Source organism: Eufriesea mexicana, unplaced genomic scaffold (genome assembly GCF_001483705.2).
Source record: "Eufriesea mexicana isolate 0111107269 unplaced genomic scaffold, ASM148370v2 scaffold1385, whole genome shotgun sequence".
In the NCBI taxonomy this organism is placed as follows: domain Eukaryota; kingdom Metazoa; phylum Arthropoda; class Insecta; order Hymenoptera; family Apidae; genus Eufriesea; species Eufriesea mexicana.
Window position 1 is genome coordinate 640,132 of NW_016909584.1, and position 8,989 is coordinate 649,120.

Consider the following 8,989-nt stretch of genomic DNA (forward strand, 5'->3'; position numbering starts at 1 on the left):
GAAATACGTTCGCTTTAAGATTACTCCTTTCGTTCTCCGCTCCTTTTTCGGCCGGTCGGACATTCCCTGGGACGCTCCTCGGGGTAGGTACGATCCGAGCGGATGGTTCTTAGCCGGGAAACCAGGAAACGACGTTGTCTCGTGGTCTCTGGGGATTTTTACGGTTTTTGGGTAACGGATAGGCACTATAGAGGATGGATGAAATCCGTCGAACACCCGAGGTGGATGGAAAGTTCAGCGGAGGACGGAGAGCGGTTAGAAACGAAAATAATTCGCAACATTACCGTGCCGTGTTGCTTGTTCGTAACACTTTGGATGTTCCATAAATGATTCCGCGGTTTCTCTTGCGCCGAATTGAGTCGATCACGCGGTGGAGGTGCTCGACGACGAGACATTTTCAGGTCAGGTAACCGGAGGTCACTGGTCCATGGGAGTTCATTTATAGTGGAACTCGGTTCGGATAGGTCACAGCGCTGTTGCATTCCGAGGACGACCCGAGAGTCTTCTATGGACGATCGAGCGATCTCGTTTTCCCTCGCGAATCTCGCTTCGAAGAAAAGGAAGGGAAAAAGCGGATAGAGGAGGAAAGAAAGGAGGGAAGAATTTGGTAGCATAAAAGTATCGACGCGGAGCACGCGATTACGGGAAAATCGTAAATTCAATTATATTCAAAGGGCCACGGAGATTTTGCAGGATGGAAAGTATACTTGGAAGTCTCGGATGGTAGTGCCGTGGAAGGAAGTCGTCGCTGGAGGAGATAATAGGAGATTCATGGATCGAAGGATTGCGCTAGCGCGTTTACAGTGCGACGGGATAAGCTGTGTGGAAATCGGCGCCGCTACCCCGACGTTTATTTAGCTTCGACCTTTTCGTCGATAAATAATTCGGCTCCGGTTACTTCTTTCTTTCCCTCCGCCATCATTTCGCATCTCTCCCTCTTCCTCCTTTCTCGCTCTTTTCCACCCCTTTGCACGTCTTCTCGCTCTGTATTTCGTTCGCCGGTTCTCTCGCACCCCTATCGCTCTCGTCGGTATCTCTCTTTGTCTTTCTGTCCGTCCTCCTCTTCGACGAATCGAGCGGGCTCACGCGAGCGCTTCTCTTATCAAACGGGTGTCCATTATTCACGCGTTTGCGAAACTCCCTCTGCCTTTACAATGGCTGCCTAACCCGCTGGGTCGTGTTTGCGATCGATCGATCAAGCCCGGCGCAAGCCAGGCATCGTATATCTATTGTTTTTCAAAGAATAACTAGGCTGCCGCATGCGTTCGATCGTGACTCGTCTGAATTTCTTTTGTCCTTTCCATTCCGCTTCTTTGGCCCCTTTGTCCCGTCATTAACGAGACCTTATTAAGAGGCAACCAGCAGCACGAGCGATTTTAAATGAACGCACTAGTTCGTTAGCCTGCCTTCCAATTCGGCGCTGGTTATTATTATTTGACTCCCTGCTCTTGCGCGTCTTTGTACCCGCCGATCTTCTTCTTTCTATAGCTTGTCAACGTCCATCGAGCCACTCTGCCACAGCTTTTCCAGAATGGCTGCTCCGTGTCCCCGATTTTCGCGCCGAGACATTGTTCCAGTCGCGATGTACGAATCAACCTACACGTACTTGCTCTGCTCGCTCTCTCTTCGCAATCTACGAGCTCGTAAATCGTTATATGCAGTTGTCGTTCACTGCGAAGTAACACGGTCCAAGTCTATTCTCCGATATTTCTAGGGTAGGTGGTGCTTAACGACGAGCAGCGAAATAGAAGGGACCATTGATCGACTTGGGACCACCTGCCAACAATTTCCCAGATATCGAATTCTTCTTAATATTTCAAACGTTTGACAGGACTCTGATTTCCCCCGCCAATTTGAATATTTTCCCTGTCAGCCGCTTGCGAGGAATTTGCAAGATCTTTCAGACCAAACTCTTCGGTCGAAGCTCGGAGATCCGGCATCCGAATCGGTAACGTCGTTACGCGGATGAAAAACAATTTCGATCAACGATCATGGTCGAGTCCATGGTGGGTCAGTTAGAATTTCAAATCCGGCAAATCCCGGCGAATAAATATTTGTATCCGGCGTGGCCCGTGCCGCGGGTGGTCCGCGGTCTTCCTTCGGGTATCGGGAAGGAAGAAACGAAATCCACTTGATGCTGTTTCGCCGATCGTGGCCGTAACGAATAGGGGCTAAAAGAGACGGCGGGAGGGGCAGAGGTGGATGTAAAACCGCAAACATATCCGCATGCATATCTCTGCAGAAATCCTGCCACCGACGTTGGTCTAAGGATGAAAAGCAAGCATCGACTCGATTCGCCCTCCGCCGACCCAGCTGGCTGATTCAATATTCGTTTTTCTGCAGTATAACTTTCCATTTGCATGGCCTCTGCTCCCTCTCGCCGTTCCCCCGTCCCTCTATTTCCTCTGCCTCTCTGCCTCGCGCCCGCGCCCCTTCGTCGGGCTCCTTCCGACGTGGACCAGCTTTCTAAGTCGGAGTGGCTCGGTGTACGTCGACATGTGTTGCATAATATTGAAATATTTTGATACCGAAACGCCTCTGGCGATGAGCGCCGACTCTGATATTGCGGGCTACTGCGTTTAAAGTACCTGGGTCACCGAAAAGCACGGCTCGGCCGCCACCGAGAGTGTGGCCAACGCGAAAATTCAATGCTCCTTGTCCATTTGACGTCGCAGGTATGGCACGGAAACATGTATCTTCGCGTTTCGAACGTCGTTTCCGGGCAGAAGTTGGGATCTGTGAAAGAATTAGGGGATGAAATTAGACACGGTTATATCTTCTGCAATAATTGGCAGTCCTAATAGTCGAAATGTTGTTGTAGTAAAATTAAATAGTAAAGTAAACTCTATATTCTAGCTATGTGGGAGCGATCCCTACCCCCGCGTTTTGTCTTTTGTCTCCTGTTTTCTGGAGACGTCCTGTGACCTGCGTGGCCCTAAACAGGCGAATTCTAACCGTTCAATAAAGATCTATACAGTTTTTACACCGTTTCCACTGACTATTATTCCCTTGCGTTATAACCCCTTTAACAAATATGAAAATGACAGTGGTATGAGTAGTACAACTAGCAGAAAATTCTAACCGTTCAATAAAGATCTATACAATTTTTACACCGTTTCCACTGACTATTATTCCTTTGCGTTATAACCCCTTTAACAAATATGAAAATGACAGTGGTATGAGTAGTACAACTAGCAGAAATAACTGCGATATGACCTGTTAGAAGTGAAGACGTTATAGAGTGTCCTGCATATATGAAAATTCTGGGAGCAACAAATTCGTTTATTTCCGTTGCTAGTTTGTTAAATTTCGATTAAAACGATGCAACGGATAAATAGAACGTCGCTTCTGACGTTTAAGAGTCGGTGTCCCTGTTTGGGAAAGATATCAGTCATGGCTGGAACTTACGATGGCCGGCAGTGTCTATTTCGAAATTAATTATCTCACGAGTTTCGCTGAAGCAGCGTCGGTTCATCAGAAGCGCGGAGACATCAAACTTTGTTGAAATCAATTTCCGAGTTTCCATACGACTTATACTTGGAAGTATGATTATCGATAGAGCCGGCACACCCGAGTATTTCATAGCGTTAGGATCCATCTCTCTCTGTCGTTTTCAGCTTCTGATAGATTGCCACTACACGAGAGACGCGAGGACGTATAAAAATAATCGATTCCCCGTTCCGCGTCTCTGCACTTCCAGATTAATTTTCCATTCGTAACCTTGTCTCTGTGAAATTTTAATTACTGTACATTTATAAAAGAGTCGAGAGAAAAATTCCTCACTGTCCTTAGAAATGAAAATACTCGCGTGTATTTCCGTTGTAATCCTGGTTGACGATACGACGAGAAATTTTCCACGAATTTTCGTCGATTTTCCCTGATTTTCCTCGAGGCATCGCGAAGGGCTGCCAACGCGAGACGCTGGACAGGCAAGCGGTTTTTCTAACTCGCATTAACGAAATAACCTGCGCAGTCGTCAGCCTGACAAATCTTCCGCCCTGTTCTCCGTTTCTCCCGCCACTCGTGCAGTCACCCTCCTGCTATTAGCTAGTTTCCTAATGTAGGCGATCCCCCTCATTTTTCTTTCGTCGCAGTGGCCAACTCGTGCCGCTCGTTACTCGGAAATTTAGTTCCACGTTATTCAGCCGAGGAGATCCTTAGGCGAGAGAAAAATTGCAGCCAGGAAAGTAGCATCGGCTTTATCTTGATTCCTTCGAGCGTCGTCTTTAAAATACCATCAGCGAGAAGAGGTCGAAAATTTAACCCAACTCCTCATAAAGAATCATCGAGATTGCAGGGTTACGATTGCATTCGATAGTGTCGTAGTTCCTCTTTGACTTGTCTCGTCGAAGGATCTACATAGCTCGAGATGAGGGTACGCAGGGGGAGCCTCGAGGAGACCAAACGGGAACGACTGCGTGATATATCTGGACTGGTCGAAGGGTACCGTGAAAGAGAGAAGGATACGCGTAGGGTGGTAGTTTTCGAGTAGGGTAGCGTCGAATGGCAGTGAAATGCTATTGAGACAGCTTTGCCTCGCAACGTTGGTTAAATCGTAGTATCCCAGCGATCTACATATTTGTACTTTCATTTGTAAGTAAAATCGTCTTTCGACTCGCCCTTTCCGTCTGCGAAAATTGGCCAGGGGTGGCGAGATATTTCTTCCGAAATCGCGATTCTCACGGAGATGGCGCGTACTAGGCGTATAAATATTAGGCAAACGCAGCGTCCGCTGGATCCCTGATTTATCGTCATGCCTGGTCAAACAAGCTGCGTCGCATAATTCTCGGATAAAATCACGAGGCAGCGCGTAGAAGGGAAACGCAGGAAGCGGCGGGGATGCGGAAAGCGTGTAACGAAAAGCTCCCCGGGAATACTTTTCCAACGACGAAAACCGTCTCCGTGGAATCAGGGTGGGAACGGCGGAGAGGGTCGGTCCGCGAACAAGTCCAATTTGCGATTTTGCAATTCCAATTGGCGCAGCAGCTACCCTTAGCCAAATATGCAGATTCAGAGGACGCGACGTCCTTCTTCGTTCCTTTCCCCGCGACATCTCCGCCCTAACCCGAACACGACAAACAGGGATAAATTTCCGGTGGGCCCGGTCTGGCCTGCTCGACGCACGGGAAAATTGCGTAGCCCGCAGGACCGGTGACCATGGCGTATAGGAAGAAACGCGATCGTAGAGCCGCGTAGAGGTGGCTGCGGTCGCGTTTCTCGATGGGGTTGGGTCGAGCCAGAAGCACCATCGTAATTTGTTCCGTCGAACAGAGGTAATTACCGTATGTGTTGTTGGCGGCGGACCGTGCACTCGACGTAACGGAAGTTCAAGTTGGCTTCCAGCCGACCAAGCTAGGCTGTAACTTTTCGATCCTCTTTTTGCGTCATCATAGCGGTCTACACGCTGGATCGCGTGTAACTCCGGACTCTAAATAGTCGAGCTTCCCAGCGTCTGTCCACGTCTCTGTCTCCGTTTTGGATCTCCGTCGCGCTACCAAATTGACCGGTCGACGAGGCACAACCCTCTCTCTGTCGGCTCGAAATGTTTGCCTCGGTTCCCAACTGACGTTTCTAATAATGGGATGGGAGGATGGCAGAGAACTCGGCTCGTGCACGGTTCCGACTCGTTACGGGCCATTATTATTGCAGCCCGTGGTAGCGCTGCGGCCTAGTGTTTGTAAATATGCAAGTGAAGGCCGGTATGCATGGGCTATCTGCATGCGCTACGTGATCAATATGGCGTGAACATTGCGATCACGTTGCGCGTTCGAGGTGAGGCTGCGGCCGACAGAACGAACTGCACTCGATTCCGCTGGAATGTGCGCTGGACCCGCACTGAAATTACTGCAAATTCGATAAGTGAAACTCTGCCGATCCAATAGTGGACTCGACCATAATTTCGCGGATATTCAGATGTCAAAGCGGCCATAGTTAATGCGGTTGAAACATTGCTTCAAGATCCCTCCAACAGCTTCGGCTCACGATCCAAGGAGAAAAAGATCTCGACAAACGCGATTCCTGACAACAAACTAGCAGTTAATGTTTGTCGATAATTATATTTACCTTGCGATACTTGCCTGAATTCATCTTAATTTACATATACCTCGATAGATATTGCCCACTCTATATTTTCAAAGTTTAGAGGGAACAGGAAAATTTACAAGAGATCGGAAATATCTTATACTTTGTTCGTAGCTCTTAGCTTAGTATCGTTTGCCAAAGATTTCTCTTTGGAAAACGATACCAATTACCAGGTCTCACCGCGAGGAGGTGGCTACGCATCGAGACCCGACATGCGCCCTAGTGGCGCATCCTACTGGCGCTATCCGTATCAAAGGTAGCCTAATCTAACTTGGAGCGAATTAAGCTAAAGCGAATTCTAAGTCCCCATAGAAATAGGGAATGAAATAATACGCGAGCAAGTACAAAATCGCGATGCGCCCGAACGAGTGCGCGATTATTCGAAAGACCGACTAGCCTAGGCGATGTACTCCCGTGTACAGAGATAACTTCATACCTCGGCACCCTCCCGATCGGGCCTAGCTCAATTCCAGTCACTGTCGCACTCGCCAAGACTTACACGTGGACCAAGGATAGTCCCTGAACCAATGAAACTTCTAGTGTCAACGCGAGGGCCCTGCTGGGCGGTTGCCGGCCAAGACAGACACTTCGCATCCCAGCCACACGGGGTAGAACTTAATCATCCCTGTGGTCTAACCGTAGATGGTACTAGTCCGTCAGCCAGCATGTGCCCGAGCCCCAGTCGCGTACGACTTAGGCAGCGGACCGCCCCGTCGAGGTCAGAAGACGCACTGATCCGAGGGGGTCACCCTGGAACCCGATGCATGACGAGATTGACAGTGACTGGAAATGAGTGTCGGAGACGAGTCGTGAGGATGACTTACGAAGCATGTACTTATCGAGTACACGAGAGCACGTCGCGTAGGCTAGTCGGTACTTACGAACGATCGCGATTATCGCGAGAACAATTATGTTCTATTTGCTAAACGAGGGGGATAAGAAAATGATAGAGAATTTATAAATTTCGCTCCAAGTTAGGTAGCTTACCTTTGTACAGATAGCGCGCACATGATACTTAGTCTATGGATCTATCTTATGATTACTTAAAAGTAAACGCACGCATCGTTCATTGATGTGTCGCAAACAGAATCTTGAGAAACCTAAAAGCTAAAACAGAATATATTATTGTTAATATGTAGCTGAAAGGAAAGGGATTAGTACGAGGAAACCATCAAGGATAATAACCAAATGGAACGAGCAAGCCAACGACGAGACCTGAGCAACATAACTACGAGACAGAAACATTCCAACGGTGAGATATAAACATACCAACGAGGAAGCGCTCGAGTATTATACGAAATACTCGAACGCTCTAACGAAAACAAATCGAACGGAAGTCGTAAAATTTGTGAAAGGAAAGATTTAGCCAACGATGAGACATAAGTAAACCAACGACGAAGCATTCGAATATTATACGAAATACTCGAATGCTGAAACAAAGACACATAGAATGAAAAAAATAAAATCTGCAAGAAGAAATTATTGTTAAATTATTTAAGAGAGTGGACAATGGCCACTGAATAGCCATTGATCTAGCCAACGATGATATACAAATAAACCAACGACGAAGCATTCGAATATTGTACGAAATACTCGAATGCTGAAACAAAGAGACAAATAGAATGAAAGAAATAAAATCTGGAAGACAAAAAATAATTAGAACCTGAAAGAAGAAATTATTGTTAAATTATTTAAGAGAGTGGACAATGGCCACTGAATAGCCATTGATCTAGCCAACGATGATATACAAATAAACCAACGACGAAGCATTCGAATATTGTACAAAATACTCGAATGCACAAACAATGAAATCTAGAATAAAAGAAATAGAATCTGAAAGAAGAAAGATAATTAAAAGCTGAAACAAAAAATAATTAGTACCTGAAAGAAAAATATTAACGCGGCCCCTCCGAAGTCGAAGCGACAACTGGCTCGAACCTGCACGCGGGCCCCTTATATAGCGGCGGCCGGCCGAAGATCGGCGAAAATTTCCGAACTTTACCGATTCCTTTAAAAGTTACTTTTTCGCTGTAATAACTAACAATTTATTAACTTTTTTGACATTTATCGTTAATATACGTTGCGATCTATTTGTTATCAGGGATTTTAATTTCTTATTAACAATAAATTTATTAATTTATTAACTTTTTGTAAGTTACGAATATATCTTAACACAAATACGTCGTTTGTTTAAGTAGTAGCTGATAATTTATTAACTTTTTTGACTTTTATCGTTAATATACGTTACAAACTATTTGTTATCAACAATTTGAATTTGCTATTAACAATGAATTTATTAATTTATTGGCTTTTTGTAGGTTACGAGTATATTTTAACACAAATACGTTGTTTGTTTAAGTAGTAGCTAATAATTTATTAACTTTTTTACTTGTATCGTTAATATACGTTAAAAACTATTTATTATCAACAATTTTAATTTGCTATTAACAATAAATTTATTAATTTATTAGCTTTTTGAAAGTTACGAATACATTTTAACAGAAATACATTGTTTGTTTAAGTAGTAGCTAATTATTTATTGACTTTTTTTAGTTTTATCGTTAATATACGTTGCAAAATATTTGTTATTAACAATAAATGTAGTGATTTATTAACTTTTTACTGATTATAGATACATTTTCACGCAAATACGTTATATATACTAGTAATAGCGTATAATTTAGTAATTTTTCCCCTTGTATTATAAATTTACATTGTGACCAATTTGTTATTAGAAATAAGTGTCATAATTTTTACACTTTTGCAAATTACAGGTACATTTAAACATTAGTATGGTTCAAGTAATAACCAATAAATTAGTTCTTTTCTTGTATTATAAATTTACGTTATGAAAAATTTATTATTAATAAGAAATTGGATTATTTGTACATTTTTATGAACTATAACT

General features: G+C 44.7%; 1 protein-coding gene across 9 annotated transcripts in view; it reads left to right on the forward strand.

Annotated features, from left to right (window-relative positions):
* Window positions 1-8,989, forward strand: part of Rbp6 (RNA-binding protein 6) — an 805,438-nt gene that overhangs the window by 587,964 nt on the left and 208,485 nt on the right. The window lies entirely within an intron of this gene.